General features: G+C 39.7%; 2 non-coding genes across 2 annotated transcripts; both read left to right on the top strand.

Annotated features, from left to right (window-relative positions):
- Window positions 1-426: 426 nt before the first annotated feature.
- LOC148553668 (small nucleolar RNA R71) lies at window positions 427-529 on the top strand. The gene has a single exon (XR_015893014.1). It is a non-coding gene; the product is annotated as a small nucleolar RNA R71 (small nucleolar RNA).
- A 14391-nt stretch (window positions 530-14920) lies between these two features.
- On the top strand, window positions 14921-15027 carry LOC148553667 (small nucleolar RNA R71). The gene has a single exon (XR_015893794.1). It is a non-coding gene; the product is annotated as a small nucleolar RNA R71 (small nucleolar RNA).
- The last annotated feature ends 4502 nt before the right edge of the window (window positions 15028-19529 follow it).

Raw genomic sequence — 19529 nt, 5'->3', positions numbered from 1 at the left:
CATGAAGGATTATAGGTGTTTCCATAGGGTTCTCCCATGTAATTCACCTCTTCCATTGCTGGGTTCTCAGGATCATAAGCTTCTTCTTCAGAGGAAGCTTCCTTAGTATTGCCTATTGCTGCTTGCATTCCAGACAGACTCTGAGTAATCATATTGACTTGTTGGGTCAATATTTTATTCTGAGCCAATATGGCATTCAGAGTATCAATCTCAAGAACTCCTTTCTTCTGAGCTGTCCCATTATTCACAGGATTCCTTTCAGAAGTGTACATGAATTGGTTATTTGCAACCATTTCAATGAGTTCTTGAGCTTCTGTAGGCGTCTTCTTCAGATGAAGAGATCCTCCAGCAGAGCTATCCAATGACATCTTGGATAGTTCAGACAGACCATCATAGAAGATTCCTATGATGCTCCATTCTGAAAGCATGTCAGAAGGGCACCTTCTGATCAATTGCTTGTATCTCTCCCAAGCTTCATAGAGGGACTCACCATCCTTCTGTCTAAAGGTTTGGACTTCCACTCGAATCTTACTCAATTTTTGAGGTGGAAAGAACTTTGCCAAGAAGGCGTTGACTAGCTTTTCCCAGGAGTTTAGGCTTTCTTTAGGTTGTGAATCCAACCATGTCCTAGCTCTGTCTCTTATAGCAAAAGGAAAAAGCATAAGTCTGTAGACTTCAGGGTCAACCCCATTGGTCTTGACAATGTCACAGATTTGCAAGAACTCAGCTAAGAACTGATGAGGATCTTCTAATGGAAGTCCATGAAACTTGTAATTCTGTTGCATTAGAGAAACTAATTGAGGCTTAAGCTCAAAGTTGTTTGCTCTAATGGTAGGGATTGAGATGCTTCTCCCATAGAAATCAAGAGTAGGTGCAGTAAAGTCACCAAGCACCTTCCTTGCATTGTTAGCATTGTTGTTGTTTTCGGCTGCCATGGTTTCTTCTTCTTTGAAGAGTTCTGTTAGGCCCTCTAAAGAGAATTGTTCTTTAGCTTCTCTTAGCTTTCTCTTCAAGATCCTTTCAGGTTCAGGATCAGCTTGAACAAGTATGCCTTTATCTTTGTTCCTGCTCATATGAAAGAGAAGTGAACAAGAAATTATGGAATCCTCTATGTCATAGTATAGAGATTCCTTGAGGTGTCAGAGGAAAAGAAGAATAGAAGGAGGGGATAGAGATGAGAGAATTCGAACTTATCAAGAGGGATAGAGTTCGAATTGCACCTTGAGGAGGAGTGTTAGTCCCTTAAATAGAAGGATGTGAGAAGAAGGGAAAAAATTTTTGAAATTAATTAAAAGATTTTAAAAAGAAATTTGAAAATTTGATTGAGATTTTCAAAAACTAAGATTGGGAAAGAAATAAAGTGATTTTTGAAAAAGATTTTGAAATTAGAAAAAGATATGATTGAAAAAATTAATTTTGAAAAAGATGTGATTGAAAAGATATGTTTGAAAAGATATAATTGAAAATCAATTTAGAAAAAGAAAAATTTTTGAAATTAAAGTTGATTACTTGACTATCAAGAAATTAAAAGATATGATTCTAAAATTTAAAATTTGATCATTTCTTAATAGGCAAGTAACAACTTGAAAATTTTTGAAGTAAATCTTGAATTAAAGCAAGGATTTTGAAAATAGTAAAAATAAATATAAAATGGAAAGAAATTGATTTTGAAAGAGATATGATTGAAAAGATATGATTTGAAAAAGATTTAATTTTGAAAAATTATGAAAACTTGAAAAAAAGTGAATTAAAAACAAAATCTTCCCTCTAGTGTCATCCTGGCGTTAAACTCCCAGAATGGTGCCCATTCTGGCGTTTAACGCCCAAATCTCTACCTTTTTGGGCGTTAAACGCCAGTTTTCCTTCTTTACTGGGCGTTTTGCATGCCCAGCTTTTTCTGTTTGATTCCTCTGTTGAATGTTCTGAATCTTCAATTCTCTGTATTATTGACTTGAAAAGACATAGTTTAAAAATATTTTTTGAATTTTTGATGATGAGAAATAATAAAAATGCAACTAAGATCAAGTAAACAATGCATGCAAGACACCAAACTTAAATGTTTGTATACTAAGGACTATAACAATGTTAAAATGCATATAAAAAACAACAAAACACACTAAACAAGAGAATTTAAAGATCAGAGCAATGAAATCATCAAGAACAACTTAAAGATTAATGAAGAACAATATGTATAAATTCGAAAAATGCAAGAAGAAGAAAGTCATGCAATTCACACCAAACTTAAAAATTAGACAATAGACTCAAATAAGAAACATAAAATATTTTTGATTTTTATGATTTTATAAAATTTTTTTGTGATTTTCGAAACTTATATGGAAAAGAAAATAAAGGGATTCAAAAATTTTAATAAGAATTCCAGGAATCATGCAATGCTAGTCTAAAGCTTCAGTCTAAAAACATTAGACATGTTTGGCCAAGCTTCAGCAGGACATTACATTCAGCAGCTAAATTGATGAGAATCAATCAGCTTTTGTGATGATAAGAACATCACCTTGAAACTCTAGAATTCATTCTTAAAAATTCTGAAAAATACCTAATCTAAGCAACAAGATGAACCGTCAGTTGTCCAAACTCGAACAATCCCCGGCAACGGTGCCAAAAACTTGGTAGGCGAAATTGTGATCATCAACAATGGCGCCAAAGGACCTGGAGCTCTTAAACGTGAATCACACTTTGTCACAATTCTGCACAACTAACCAGCAAGTGCACTGGGTCGTCCAAGTAATAAACCTTACGTGAGTAAGGGTCGATCCCACGGAGATTGTCGGCTTGAAGCAAGCTATGGTCATCTTGTAAATCTCAGTCAGGCAGATTTAATTGGTGATGGAGGATTGATAATTAAAATATGAATAAAACATAAAATAAAGATAGAGATACTTATGTAATTCATTGGTGGATTTCAGATAAGCGTATGAAGATGCTTTGTTCCCCTTGAACCTCTACTTTCCTATTGCCTTCTTCCAATCATTCATACTCCTTTCCATGGCAAGCTGTATATTGGGCATCACTGTTGTCAATGGCTACATCCCGTCCTCTCAGTGAAAATGTTCAACGCACTCTGTCACAGCACGGCTAATCATCTGTCGGTTCTCGATCATGTCGGAATAGAATCCAGTGATTCTTTTGCGTCTGTCACTAACGCCCAACACTTGCGAGTTTGAAGCTCGTCATAGTCATTCAATCCTTGAATCCTACTCGGAATACCACAGACAAGGTTTAGACTTTTTGGATTCTCAAGAATGGCCGCCAATGGATTCTAGCTTATACCACGAAGATTCTGATTAAGGAATCCAAGAGATACACACTCAATCGAAGGTAGAACGGAGGTGGTTGTCAGGCACACATTCATAGGTGAGAATGATGATGAGTGTCACGGATCATCACATTCATCAAGTTGAAGAACAAGTGATATCTTAGAGAAGAAGTAGGCGTGAATTGAATAGAAAAACAGTAGTAATTGCATTAATTCATGAGGAACAGCAGAGCTCCACACCTTAATCTATGGTGTGTAGAAACTCCACCGTTGAAAATACATAAGAACAAAGTTCAGGCATGGCCGTGAGGCCAGCCCCCAAACGTGAAAAGATCTATGAAAGTATATCAAGTGTATCAAGTGTGAGTAAAAGATGAAAATACAATAGCAAAGGGTCCTATTTATAGAAAACTAGTAGCCTAGGGTTACAGAAATAGGTAATTAATGCATAAATCTTCTTCCGGGCCCACTTGGTGTATGCTTGGGCTTAGCATTGAAGCATTTTCGTGTAGAGACTTTTCTTGGAGTTAAACGCCAGCTTTTGTGCCAATTTGGGCGTTTAACTCCAACTTTTGTGCCAGTTTTGGAGTTAAACGCCAGAATTCTTGAGCTGACTTGGAACGCCTGTTTGGGCCATCAAATCTCGAGCAAAGTATGGACTATTATATATTGCTGGAAAGCCCAAGATGTCTACTTTTCAATGCAATTAAGAGCGCGCCAATTGGGCTTCTATTGCTCCAGAAAATCCACTTTGAGTATAGGGAGGTCAGAATCCAACAGCATCTACAGTCCTTTTTCAGCCTCTGAATTAGATTTTTGCTCAGGTCCCTCAATTTCAGCCAGAAAATACCTGAAATCACAGAAAAATACACAAACTCATAGTAAAGTCCAGAAGAGTGATTTTTATTTAAAAACTAATAAAAATATAATAAAAACTAATTAAAATATACTAAAAACATACTAAAAACAATGCCAAAAAGCGTATAAATTATCCGCTCATCAACATGGTAATTTAATTATTTTGATTTCATATGAGCATGCTTTCCAAATTTTTAAATAACTTATTCAGTTTAATTCCCTACTTTTTCATATCATCCCATGTTCCCATAAAATTCCCCACACTTAAATTATACACAGTATCTATCTTAAGCTAACCAAGGATTCAACTTGGGATTTTTATTTTGTTTTTCTGCTTAAGGCTAGTAATGTGGTTATGAAATAGAAGGGGGTTAAAAAGATCAAAGTGGCTAACAAGGGTGATGTAAAAGGTGGGCTTATTTGGGATAAGTGAGCTAATAACAAATAATGGCCTCAATCATATGCAAGCATGTAAATACACTAAATAATGGACATATAGAATGGAACAAAGCAAAGATTGCAATTATAGAGAAGAAAACACACAAGAATAAAAATTTATGGTTAAATAATGTAACCATGTAAATAAGCTCAAAATCTCACAGGTTGTGTGTTCTTTGGCTCAAAAACCATGTTCCAAATACAACTTCAAACAAGTTTTACACAAAAAATTTTGATTTTAAATTAGTTAAATTTTTCAAAAATAGGATCTTAAAAAGAAACTTATTATTTTAACCAAGCAGTGGCTAAAATGCATAAAATCAAACAATCATGCAGTGAAACATGCAAATGTAAAAATGTACCAAATAAAATATTGGTGTTGAGAAGAAAATAACTAACCCATGGAGATCGGTATCGACCTCCCCACACTTAAAGATTGCACAGTCCTCGGTGCATGCTGAGATGTGCAGGTGGACGGGTTGTTCCAACTGATGCTTTTCTTCAAGGATTGTGCAGATGGACTTGTTTGTCTCCCCTTTTAGAAGTTTCTCCCTTTTTCCGTCTTCGGTGGCCAGCCTGAAAGAAGAGAAAAAGAAGAAAAGTAACCTAAAAGATAGAAAATAAATAAAATATGAGTATTAATGCCAGATGATAAGGGTCTCATTTACATGGAAGCTTCAACATGTTCGTGAGAAAATAATAGAAGCACATGGCATATCAGTGGTGTAGAAATTGCAACAAAGGGGAGGAGTGTGGGTAATGAAAATATCAATATAAGTTCATGTCAATGCAAATGAAGTGCTAGTATCATAAAAGATTGGCATTGGCAGATAATTAATATCATCCCACAGTGTAAAACAAGTCACTAAGCACCAAAATAATTCAAGAAAAGATGCAACAGTTGAATAAGAACATTTAACACCAATGGTAAAATAATAAATTTAGAAAAAAAAAATAAAAATATGCACAAAATTAAAATGCAATGAATGAAATATGAAAATAAATTAAGTAAAATAGAATGAAGGTGAAAAGGAATGAGAAGTGGAAGAAATAAAGTAAGAAAAAAAGAAGAAAAGACAGAAGAAATTAGGATTAGAGAAGAAAAGAGAAAATAATTAGCGCTGATTTGGATGAGTTGTGCGGCGCAGGCGACGCGGACTCGTGAGTGACGCGGTCGCGTGGTGCACGATAAGGTCAGGTGACGCGGACGCGTGGGTCACGCGATCGCGTGGCCTGATTTGTGCGATTGGCGCGAGGGCAGCCTCGCGTTCCCGCAACTCTCTGTTGTAAATGCATATTGCCAAAAAACTAGGTGACGCGATCGCGTGGTTGATGCAATCGCGTGAATGGCCTTTCTTTTAAAAATGACGCGAACGCGTGGGGCACGCGTTCGCCTGGTAGGGCTTGTGCTTTTAGCATGGCTCCAGCCCCACTCCATCACAACTCTCTGCCATACACCTGTTTACGTCGATTTCACAGAGCCACGCGTTCGCGTGGGTGACGCGGATGCATGGGAGGCATTTTTTCCACATGACGCGGTCGCGTGGGGCTATTTGTGCCAAAGGCACGCCTCCAGCCACGCTCTCGCGTGACTCTCTGTTCACTTTTCTTTTCTTCCTAATGCAGTTGTGACGCGGACGCGTCGCGTGCGATTTTTTTTAATGCAGTATTCAGAATGCAAAATGATATGGATGTTATGAGTAATTCCAGGTTCAATGAAAATAATATAAAATAAAAACAAACAACACGAAATAAAATTGAAAAAGAAACGATCATACCATGGTGGGTTGTCTCCCACCTAGCACTTTTAGTAAAGTCCTTAAGTTGGACATTTGGTAGGTCCTTTGTTATGGTGGCTTGTGCTTGAACTCATCTAGGAATCTCCACCAGTGTTTGTACTTCCAAAAACCTCCGGGATCCCAAACTAGGCGCAGAAAGCCTTCAAGCAAGTTAAAGCAAGTGACAAGGCCCCAAGAGTGTTGATTTCCAGACTGAATTCCGGGGTCCCAGACTTTACTTTTACACCCGTCTTCTTGTTGATCATCATGATTCCATCTGGGTAGCAAGCAATCTGAATTCTCACTAAAGCGGCCAAACAACTTCCTAGACCCATTCAGTTGAGCTTTATACCAACCTTTGTAATTCAATTTAGAGCATGCAACCATATTGAACCTTGCATGACAATTCCTACAACTGACCATCTCCCGCTTGCTCTTATAGCCACAAAGAGCTCTAAGCTGATCATCTGTTTCAAGCAAAACATATTCAAGTGAGCTAATTAAGGATAGAGATGAGAGATTTACCCACTTGAATGAAGGGATGGATGGTTGATGCTCACGGAAACTTGTTTCTCAACAAATTTTCTTCAGCAAGTGTACCGAAATTGTCCTCAGGTAAAAACTCACAATAGAGTGAGGTTGAATCCCACAGAGATTGATTGATCAAGCAACTTTAATTAGAGGAATGTTCTAGTTGAGCGAACCAGAATTTGATTTGAGATTTGCAGAAAATTAAATGGCGGAAAAGTAAATAGCAGAAACAGTAAATACTAGAAATAAATAGCTGAATGTAAATGGTGGAAAGTAAATTGCAGAATCTTAAACGGGAATGGGGTAATTGCTCATAAAAGTAAATGGCAGAAATTAAAGAGAATGGGTAAGATCAGAAATGGGGAGTTCATTGGGCTCAGGAGATGTTGCATTCTTCGGATCAAGTTCATTTTCATCTCTTCCTCAATCAATGCATTCATTGATCTCCTTGGCAATCTTAAGTGATCGAATTCCAATTTCTTGGTAATTCAATCTCTCAAATCTTGATCAATAGCCAATTCCTTGGTCAATTGCTCATGAGAAGAAATGAAGTATGGTCACCGATTATACCACATGCATTTCCCAAATCAAATGTTGGTAGGATTACAGTCACATATCCATCCAAATCCAATTTGGTCCAGCATGAGAAAGCATTTCTAGCATGATCTCTTCATTCCTCTTTCAAGGTTCAGAAGAGATCCAAGTATGAATAGCTTCTTTTCCAAGATAACTACCCAATTGGATGAAGATCGAAAGCTTTCTAGTAAAATCAAGAGAAAAGATAGAAGAAGGAGAATGAAAACTAATATTGATCCATCAAATTACAACAGAGCTCCCTAACCCAATGAAAGGGGTTTAGTTGTTCATAGCTCTGGAAAATAAAAACCAAGATGGAGAATACATGATGAAAGTAAAACTAGAAGTGCAGAGAAAGTAAAATACAGAGAGTAGTTCTATGCCAAAGGCTCCCTAAAGTTTCCAACTCTCCTAAACTAATTCAAAGCTACTCCTATATATACTACTCTTCCGATCTTCTAGTTGGCTCTTCAAGTCTTGGGTATGGGCCTCTGAATCTTGAGTTTGAAGCAGTTATCCTTTTCATTGGGCTTAGCTTTGCTTGCAGAGAGAAAAGGTGAAGTAGGCAGGGACTTTGACTCAGGACGTTAGTGGTGTCAACGTTAAGTGAAAGTGTGGGTTCGAGAACGTTAGTGACAATCACCTTTTTCACTAACGTTCCTAACCCAAATATGATCACGTTGACTTCAACGTTAGTGGCACTAACGTGACCACTAACTTTGCCTCTTGGTCCTTCGCACACGTTATTGGGACTTACCTTTCCCAATAACGTGAAGAGTCCTCCCTTGTCCCTACGTTAGCATCCATGTTAACTAGGTTAACGTGGCTTCTAACGTAGTAATGCCAATCCTTCGAGAACGTTAGTGACACTTACCTTTGTCACTAACGTTCCAATGTGCCCCTATTTCCCACGTTAGAGTCCATGTTAACTAAGTTAACGTGGCTTCTAACATAGTCATGCTAGCCATCTCCAACGTTAGTGACAAAGGTGAGTGTCACTAATGTTGGCTCATCATCTCTTTATCCACGTTAGCTTCCACATTAACTAAGTTAACGTGGGAGTTAACGTTGCTCATGGTGGCTCTTGGTGGTTCACCCCAACGTTAGTGACAAAGGTAAGTGTCACTAACATTGGCTATCAATTGCTCTCTCCACGTTAGCTTCCACGTTAACTAAGTTAACGTGGGAGTTAACGTGGCTTATGGAGGCTTGGCCAACGTTTGTGACAAAGGTGAATGTCACTAACGTTGGCTTCTCTTTTGCTTCTTAACGTTAGAGTCCACGTTAACTAAGTTAACGTGGCTCTTAATATGGCCACTTATGAGCTTGGTCCAACGTTGGTGACAAAAGTAAGTGTCACTAATGTTGGCTCCATTTTCTTTCTTCCACGTTAGAGTTCACGTTAACTTAGTTAACGTGACTCTTAACGTGGGTTATGATGGCTTCGAGGGCGTTATTGGTGATTACTTTTCTCATTAACGTTGCGAGCTAGCTCCCATTCCACGTTAGTAGTCACGTTAGTTAGACTAACGTGGCTGCTAACGTGGTTCTTCCTTGCTTCCTTTGTCCTGAAATCAAGCAATAAAGTGCATCAAAGTTCTAATCCAAATCATGAGACATGCATCCTCTAATTTATGATATAATTCATGCAAAATTCTCATGAAATCATGTAAAGTGCACAATGTATGCTTGAATCAAGATGTAAGTAAATATCTACCCAAAACTAGCTTATTTTCTAAGAAAATGCATGAAACTACCTTAAAACAGTAAAGAAAAGGTCAGTGAAACTGGCCAAAATGCCCTGGCATCACAACACCAAACTTAAAGCTTTCTTGTCCCTAAGCAAGTACTGGAACAAGAGAATGATGAATGAAATGCCAAGAGAAAATGAGTCATTCTTGTGGAAGTCATGTCCCTGGTTTTATGGTGGTTTCATGCATAGCAACTTAGGTTCATTCCTTCACTGGCTTTCAGACCTTTATCATGTCCTAGAATACTCACTTTGCTTGCATCCGTGAGACTTTTATTCATTGATCCCTTTTGTTTCTTGTCAATTCAGGGCTTATTTGTGTTCTTAGGCTAAGTGCTCTGTAAGGGGGCAACTCTTTAAAATAAGCTTTCAGCCAACACTCCCGAACCAGTTGGTTCAATGTGCTAGGTGTTGAAACACCCCTAAGGACTTACTTCCTCAAGTCTCTCCCCCATACATACACACCACAGGCACATGGTTTGTTTATTTTCTTTCCTTGAGGTCTTGGTGTCCAGCACCTATTTGGGCTACTAAATGTTCTGTAGCAAAGATTGCTCTTGATAGTGGACTTTCAGCTGATAATCCCGGGTTAGTTAACCCAAGTTACCAGGTGATAAAGCACCCCTGAGAGCTTAGTAATCCAAGCAGATCTTTGGTACAAGAACACCACAGACACATCCCTCAAAACTCAAACCCTTGGTGCCCATCCTCTTTTCTTGCTATTTTTCTTTTATTCTTCACTTTAATTGTTTCTTTCCCTTTTTCTTATTAGGATCATGTTATTTAGCTAGTCTCATGGGGTGTGTTCAAAGCATATGATTTAGGACAGATAGTTGTCTTCCCACCTTGTTGGTGAACCAACTTAGCTTACTTATGACTACACCACAAACTTAGGAACTTACTCCATAGTATGAACTCCACTCTGGTCTTTTATAAAACACTCATTCTCTTTTCATTTGATTCAAAAGGACAAGCATACAAGTAAGTAAGGAAATGATGCAGTAATGACATTCAGACTAGCAAACACAGCCCTAATCAACAAAAAGTTTAAAAGACAGAATTGAAAAAGGTTCAAACTAACATGGAAACATGTTTTATTTCATACAAGATCTTCCTTATTTAAAGCATAGAAAAAAAATGGATCAAAGAGGGAACTCTAAAACCTTTTACTCATGTGGATGCCCATGCTCCCCTCCTTGTTTGTCTTCTTTGTGTCCTCTTGTATTTCCTCGCATCCGTGCCAATCTTGCTTGCTTCCAATCCTCAAGTGCCTTCGTCACTGATTCATGACTCTCTTCCACCTTTTGTCTTTCTTCTCGTGCTAATTCATCCTTCATTTGTTCATACCTTGCGATTCCCGGATGCAATATAGGCAGCTGTCCTACTAAGTATCTGAGCCTGGCTTGAGTGTTTATATGATGCCCAGTCTCGCTCATGTAAACTCCTTCTGTGAATGCCCTTTGCTCGTCCAATAGTTCTGCATGTTCTATTTGTCTTCGATGCATCTCATGTATATATGCACCTTGATGTGCTTGGATGTTGATTAGCTTCTGGATAGATTCTTGTTGTTCATTTTGCCCTTGTTCTATCCTGTGGAATGTTTCACTCCATTGTTGTCCTTGACTCAGTTGCTACTCCATCATTTGCTTTTGCCACTCCCCTTGTTGAGTCATCCATCTTGAGAGTGATTCCTCTTGCTGCCCCATCATCTGTAATTGAAGCTCTTTCTTTGCTCCTTGGCTTTCCAAATATTGTCTAGATAGGCCATCAATGGCTTCCTGTAGTTGGTGCATATCCAAAGTGGCTGGTGTTTGCCCCTCTAAGACTTGTCCTTCTACTACTTGAGGGGCTGGCCTCTTCCTTTGCTTCCGTTGAGGCAGGGGGGATGCGGCAGCATGCATCCGTCGAACGGTTATTGGAATGCCCTCTTTTATCCACATGGGGTCCTCATCATCAAACACCACCCCAGCTTTCTTGCATAGTCGGTAAATAGTGTTGGGGTAACCTAACTTTCCTCTTGAGTCGCTTTTCTCTGTTATCTTTCTAATGCCTGCGGCTATGAGTTCATGAACCTTGATCTCTCCTCCTTTGAGTATACAGTGCACCATTGTGGCTCTCTTGAGGTTCACCTCCGAGTTGTTCCCTGCTGGGAGGATGGATCTCCTTACAAATTCGAACTACCCCTTTGCTTCCGGAGTGAAGTCTGCTCTCTTGATGAACCTTGGTCTCCTATCCACATATCTTTCCCAGTCAGCTCCGGGTACATAAATATCTTGCACAATCTGGTCATAATTGGGGCTGTTGTCCATTCTTGAATGATAACCCTCTTCAAACGGTATGGACCATAGCTTTAATGCCCTCATGACACTCATGGGATTGAAATCCACAATCTTTCCTCCCACAAAGCTTGTATATGACTCATCGGCCTTATCATATCGGACCGCATTTGCATAAAACTCTCTTATAAGATTTGCATTTACCTTAACAACCGGATCAGTGAGGAGCTCCCATCGCCTCTTTTCTACCTTCGTCGTGATTTTCGGGCACTCATTCTTTCTGACTTGAAATCCAAGTTCATATATTATTTCCTTATCAACCATCCACCCGTACTGCAATGCACGGTGCAAGCTTCTAAATTTCTTTTCATCATATGGGTGTTGCTCCATAGGTTCCTTTCCCTTCCTTCTTTTAGAGCTCGAAGATTTCATGAATGGGAGTTAATGTGTGAAGGTGGTAAGGGTGTGGAGACTTTTGGTTGTTTGGGATTGAGTGCAATGAAGGGAGTGAGGGGGAATGTTTTTAATGTGGTAAGAATGGTTTGGTTCTGAGAGGGGATGTTAAGCTGGGCGTTTGGAATGTGAAGGGGGTATGGAGGGAGAGCTACTTATATATGGAAGTGATGGGCAAATGAAGGGTTTGGATAGATGATTTGAGTGTGAGATGGACGGATGGGGTTCAGCACAGAGAAAGGACAAGGATCATCAACTTTATGAAGGGTGTTGTTCGGTCTTTAAGGGTCTCATCCTTTTCAATGTTGCATGGCAACATTTTCCCAATGCATTCCCCCTTGAGACATGTGTGAAATATTCTCCTTTTGTGTTATCCGAACCTTCCTCATTTAATTGTCTAATCAATCCCCTTCAATGCTCCTTTCCCTTTTCCTATAAAAATAAAATAAGAAAAATTAATATTATTGAGAAATTAAACTTTATGGCTAGAATAATAAAAAAAGAACTAGATTGTTTATTCATGAACACCAAGTAACTAACTAACTGTGTATCCTTATACGCACATTGGTGGCACCTTGGGTGACACCAAACTTAGTTTGTAGCACTGTGATGAAAAAGTTTTGTTCAAGGCTCCAAGACTAGCATGCTCTGAATTGCATTCATGTTTTCTTGGCGTACTTTGAACACCACTTATTCTTCACTATATATTGCATAATAAGGATTTCACCAAGTGTTTGTCAAATTTGGGTTAGAATTCTTGAATATTGACTTATTCACTATTTTCTAAAAGCATATAAAACATGGGTTGCCTCCCATGAAGCGCTTCTTTAGCGTCACTAGCTTGACGTTTCTTCTTCATCAGGGAGGTTGATAATGCTTCAAGTCCTCCCCTCTTACTGTGGACCTATATCCATTGGTTGTATCAATGATCTCTACATGTTCCAAGGAGAGAACTCTGTTGATAGTGAAGACCTTAGGTAATTGAGATGGTACAGTGGGGAGATCAGGGGGGATATCTGGGAAGTAAGCTGAGATCACTTTATCCCCTGGAGAGAAGTCCTCGGTAGGGATCTTCTTGTTCCTCCACCTCCTTGGTACCTTCTTCTTTGTTCCTTGTGATGTTGTCTTACTCTTTGTGACCTCCTCCTCTAAGGAAATGTGGTTACTGGTCTCATATGATTCTGGTGGTTTAGGTTCCTCCTAATTTTCTTTGAGCTGTGGCAGTTGCTGTTTGCCTTGTTCATCAATCAAGGGAGTTTCCAGATGTGCTGGTTGTGCTTCAGTGCTTGTTTCTTCCTTCAGTATCTCATTGTGATTCTTCCTTGGTTCCTTGTTCTCTTGATCTATTTCTTGTGAGAGTTTGAAGACATTAAAGCTGAGTTATTCATCATGGATCCTCAAAATTAGCTCCCCTCGCTCTACATCTATGAGTGCTCTGGCTGTAGCTAGGAATGGTCTTCCCAATATGATTGGGTGAGTGTGACTCTCTTCCATGTCCAATATGACAAAGTCTGTTGGGAGGAAGTATTTCCCAACCTTTACCAACACATTTTCTACCACTCCTATTGCTTGTTTTTGAGTTTTATCAGCCAGCCTGATGACTACATCTGTGGGCATTATCTCATTGATCTGCAGCTTCTTCATAAGGGATAAGGGCATTAAGTTGATGCTTGCTCCCAAATCGTAGAGTCCTTTATCAAACATGGTTTCTCCGATGGCACAAGGAATATAGAAACTCCCTGGGTCCTTTCTTTTTGTAGGCAACTCTGGTTGAATGAGGGCACTGCACTCCTTGTTCATCACTATAGTTTGGCCTCCCTTGAGTGAGCTTTTCCTGGGAAGCAGCACCTTCATATACTTGATGTATTCAGGCATTTGCTGGATGATCTTGATGAATGGTATGTTTACATGCAGAGATGCAAACAAGTCAAGAAATCTTGAGTATATTCTCTTCTCCATAGCACCATTGAGTAGTTGGGGAAAGGGTGCATAGAGTCTCAGCAGCTCCTGTTGTGAGATTTTTGGCTCTTGGTGATCTTTTTCCTTCTTCTCTGCTGAGGTATCTCCAGGTTGTTCTGGTGGCCTGTTTGGCTTGTCTTCAGTCTCCTTATCACTTGTAGTGACCATCTTGCAATCTTCCCATCTTACTTTCTTTGTTTCACCTCTCGGATTTTTCTCTGTGTCACTTGGGAATCCATCTGTAGGTTTGGGAATCTGCTCAGAGAGATATCCCACTTGAGATTCCAACCTCTTGATGGTGTCTCCCTAGCTCTTAAAATTGGCTCGCACTTTCTCCTTGAACACCTTGTTGTCTTGAATCTCTTTGCATATGCCTTCAAGTAGGTTTTCAATCTTCGAGAGTCTGTCATCAAATGATGGTGGGTTAGGGTTGGATGGATGAGAAAGGTTAGTTTGGCCTTGGTAGAAGTGTTGAGAGGGGTGGTTATGTGGGTGCTGATATGGTCTAGGTGTGGCATGTTGGTGAGCTAAGTTGTTGGGATTTGGATGTCTTTGATCTATGCCTTGGTCTTGTTGATTTTCCCACCCAAAGTTTGGGTGGTTCCTCTATCCAAGGTTGTAGGTTTTAGAGTATGGATCATGGTTTTGCCTAGGTGAATTCCCAATGTAGTTGGCTTGCTCCTGACTACCCTCTGCTTCTTCATTCACTTCTTCTTGGGTCATTGATGAGGTGGTGATTGCTGCTACTTGGTTCCTCTCTATCTTCTTGGTGAGGTCAGCCAACTGCTTGGTTATGAGCTTGTTTTGGGCCAGCAGTGCATCCACATTCTTTAGCTCCATCACTCCTCTAGTGTTCCCTCTTTCGGAGGCATAGAAGTAGTCATTCTCTGCTACAGTTTTAATGACATCTATGGCCTCCTCAATGGTCTTCTTCTTGTTCAGAGATCCCCCGGATGAGTGGTCCACTGCCTTCTTTGATTCATAGGAAAGGCCTTCATAGAAAATGTGTAGCTGCACCCATTCATTGAACATATCTGGTGGACACCTCCTTGTTAGGTCCTTAAACCTCTCCCATGCTTCATATAGAGTCTCACCATCCTGCTGCCTGAATATTTGCACCTCAGCTCTCAGCCTATTAATCCGTTGAGGAGGATAGAATCTTGCCAAGATTTGATTACCACATCTTCCCAGGTTGCTAAACTCTCCTTTGGGAAGGATTCCAGCCATTTAGATACATTGTCCTTGAATGAGAAAGGGAACAGAAGTAGTCTATAGGTGTCAGGATGAACACCATTAGACTTCACAGTATCACATATCCTCAAGAAGGTGGTTAGATGTTGATTGGGGTCTTCTTGGACACTCCCTCTGAATGAACAGTTGTTCTGAACAAGGGTGATGAGCTGTGGCTTTAGTTCACTTGTTGGCATGTATGGTTGGCCTTTGGATGCTACTCCCACAGTTTCCTGGGTTTGGGTTGATGTAAGAACCCAGAACTCTTCTCTCTTGCCCAGCATGATTTGCTAGACCCTCTCTGCCATGGTTGTGAGCCTCTTCTTCATCTTCCTCAGCACCAACTACTCTATTTCCTCTTGCTTCCCTCCTTAATCTAAGGAAGGTCCTCTCAGGATCAGAATCAAAGGAAGTTGAAGCCCCGCTTCTTCTCCCTATCATACAACCTACAAGGCGCAAGCAAGGAACTAGATGCAAAGACTATTTTAAAAAAAAATGCTGTTAGTGTGAGTGATGCAATATATCAAACAGTTAGTGGGTGAGTGAAACAGAGTGTAAACAACTGAAATAAAGGGGTTAAAGGGATGGGAATACAAAATAACTGAAACCGAAAGTAAAGTGCTCAAACAGAAATTTAAATTAACAGAATAACAAATGCTCAATCTAGTGATCCTCCAACTTAATCATTGTTGATACAAAATCAATCCCCGGCAACGGCGCCATAAACTTGATGCTCACGAAAACTTGTCTCTCAACAAATTTTCTTCGGCAAGTGTACCGAATTTGTCGTCAAGTAAAAACTCACAATAGAGTGAGGTCGAATCCCACAGAGATTGATTGATCAAGCAACTTTAATTAGAGGAATGTTCTAGTTGAGCGAACCAGAATTTGATTTAAGATTTATAGAAAATTAAATGGCGGGAAAGTAAATAGCAGAAACAGTAAATGCTAGAAATAAAGAGCTGAATGTAAATGGTGGAAAGTAAATTGCTGAATCTTAAACGGGAATGGGGTAATTGCTCATAAAAGTAAATGGCAGAAATTTAAGAGAATGGGTAAGATCAGAAATGGGAAGTTCATTGGGTTCAGGAGATCTTGCATTCTCCGGATCAAGTTCATTTTCATCTCTTCCTCAATCAATGCATTCATTGATCTCCTTGGCAATCTTAAGTGATCGAATTCCAATTTCTTGGTAATTCAATCTCTCAAATCTTGATCAATAGCCAATTCCTTGGTCAATTGCTCATGAGAAGAGATGAAGTATGGTCACTGATTATACCACATGCATTTCCCAAATCAAATATTGGTAGGATTACAGTCACATATCCATCCAAATCCAATTTGGTCCAGCATGAGAAAGCATTTCTAGCATGATCTCTTCATTCCTCTTTCAAAGTTCAGAAGAGATCCAAGTATGAATAGCTTCTTTTCTAAGATAACTACCCAATTGGATGAAGATCGAAAGCTTTCTAGTAAAATCAAGAGAAAAGATAGAAGAAGGAGAATGAAAACTAATATTGATCCATCAAATTACAACAGAGCTCCCTAACCCAACGAAAGGGGTTTAGTTGTTCATAGCTCTGGAAAATGAAAATCAAGATGGAGAATACATGATGAAAGTAAAACTAGAAGTGCAAAGAAAGTAAAATACAGAGAGTAGTTCTATGCCAAAGGCTCCCTAAAGTTTCCAACTCTCCTAAACTAATTCAAAGCTACTCCTATATATACTACTCTTCCGATCTTCTAGTTGGCTCTTCAAGTCTTGGGTATGGGCCTCTGAATCTTGAGTTTGAAGCAGTTATCCTTTTCATTGGGCTTAGCTTTACTTGCAGAGAGAAAAGGTGAAGTAGGCAGGGACTTTGACTCAGGACGTTAGTGGTGTCAACATTAAGTGAAAGTGTGGGTTCGAGAACGTTAGTGACAATCACCTTTTTCACTAACGTTCCTAACCCAAATATGATCACGTTGACTTCAATGTTAGTGGCACTAGCGTGACCACTAACTTTGCCTCTTGGTCCTTCGCACACGTTATTGGGACTTACCTTTCCCAATAATGTGAAGAGTCCTCCCTTGTCCCTACGTTAGCGTCCACGTTAACTAGGTTAACGTGGCTTCTAACGTAGTAATGCCAATCCTTTGAGAACGTTAGTGACACTTACCTTTGTCACTAACGTTCCAATGTGCCCCTATTTCCCACGTTAGAGTCCACGTTAACTAAGTTAACGTGGCTTCTAACGTAGTCATGCTAGCCATCTCCAACGTTAGTGACAAAGGTGAGTGTCACTAACGTTGGCTCATCATCTCTTTATCGACGTTAGCTTCCATGTTAACTAAGTTAACGTGGGAGTTAACGTTGCTCATGGTGGCTCTTGGTGGTTCACCCCAACGTTAGTGACAAAGGTAAGTGTCACTAACGTTGGCTATCAATTGCTCTCTCCACGTTAGCATCCACGTTAACTAAGTTAACGTGGGAGTTAACGTGGCTTATAGAGGCTTGGCCAACGTTAGTGACAAAGGTGAATGTCACTAACATTGGCTTCTCTTTTTCTTTTTAATGTTAGAGTCCACGTTAACTAAGTTAACGTGGCTCTTAACGTGGCCACTTATGAGCTTGGTCCAACGTTAGTGACAAAGGTAAGTGTCACTAACGTTGGCTCCATTTTCTTTCTTCCACGTTAGAGTTCATGTTAACTTAGTTAACGTGACTCTTAATGTGGGTTATGATGGCTTCGAGGGCGTTATTGGCGATTACTTTTCTCATTAACGTTGCGAGATAGCTCCCATTCCACGTTAGTGGTCACGTTAGTTAGACTAACGTGGCTGTTAATGTGGTCCTTCCTTGCTTCCTTTGTCCTGAAATCAAGCAATAAAGTGCATCAAAGTTCTAATCCAAATCATGACATGCATCCTCTAATTTGTCATATAATTCATGCAAAATTCTCATGAAATCATGTAAAGTGCACAATGTATGCTTGAATCAAGATGTAAGTGAATATCTACCCAAAACTAGCTTATTTTCTAAGAAAATGCATAAAACTACCTTAAAAATAGTAAAGAAAAGGTCAGTGAAACTGGCCAAAATGCCCTGGCATCAATGGTGATGGCTTTGGGGGAGAGGTCTGATGAGCGAATAATTTATACGCTTTTTGGCATTGTTTTTACTTAGTTTTTAGTATGATTTAGTTGGTTTTTAGTATGTTTTTATTAGTTTTTAATTAAAAATCACATTTCTAGACTTTACTATGAGGTTGTGTGTTTTTCTGTGATTTCAGGTATTTTCTGGCTGAAATTGAGGGAGCTGAGCAAAAATCTGATTCAGGCTGAAAAAGGACTGCTGATGCTGTTGGATTCTGACCTCCCTGCACTCAAAGTAGATTTTCTAGAGCTACAGAACTCCAAATGGCGCGCTCTTAATTGCGTTGGAACGTAGACATCCAGGGCTTTCCAGAAATATATAATAGTCCATACTTTGCTCAAGGATAGACGACGTAAACTGGCATTCAACACCAGTTCCATGTTGCAGTCTGGCGTCCAGCGCCAGAAACCAGTTACAAGTTGGAGTTCAACACCAGAAACAGGTTACAACCTGGCGTTGAACGCCCAAAACAGCCCAGGTATGTGAGAAGCTTAAGTCTCAGCCCCAGCACACACCAAGTGGGCCCCAGAAGTGGATTTCTGCACTATCTATCATAGTTTACTCATTTTCTGTAAACCTAGGTTACTAGTTTAGTATTTAAACAACTTTTAGAGATTTATTTCGTGCCTCATGACATTTTTAGATCTGAACTTTGTAATCTCTGACGGCATGAGTCTCTAAACTCCATTGTTGGGGGTGAGGAGCTCTGCTGTGTTTCGATGAATTAATGCAACTATGTTTGTTTTCTATTCAAACACGCTTGTTTCTATCTAAGATGTTCGTTCGCACTTCAATATGATGGATGTGATGATCCGTGACAGTCATCACCATTCTCAACCTATGAACGCGTGCCTGACAACCACCTCCGTTCTACTTTCGATTGAATGAATATCTCTTGGATTCCTTAATCAGAATCTTCGTGGTATAAGCTAGAATCCATTGGCAGCATTCTTGAGAATCCGGAAAGTCTAAACCTTGTCTGTGGTATTCCGAGTAGGATTCAGGGATTGAATGACTGTGATGAGCTTCAAACTCGCGAGTGTTGGGCGTAATGACAGACGCAAAAGGATCAATGGATCCTATTCTCACATGATCGAGAACAGACAGATGATTAGCCGTGCGGTGACAGCGCACCTGGACCTTTTTCACTGAGAGGACGGATGGTAACCATTGACAACGGTGATCCACCAACACACAGCTTGCCATAGGAGGAACCTTGCGTGCGTGAAGAAGAAGACAGAGAGAAAGCAGAAATTCAGAAGACAAAGCA

Source organism: Arachis ipaensis, chromosome B7 (assembly GCF_059453495.1).
Source record: "Arachis ipaensis isolate K30076 ecotype BB chromosome B7, ASM5945349v1, whole genome shotgun sequence".
Classification (NCBI taxonomy): Eukaryota; Viridiplantae; Streptophyta; class Magnoliopsida; order Fabales; family Fabaceae; genus Arachis; species Arachis ipaensis.
Note: the sequence above shows the minus strand (reverse complement) of the source record. Positions and strands in the feature narration are given on the sequence as shown.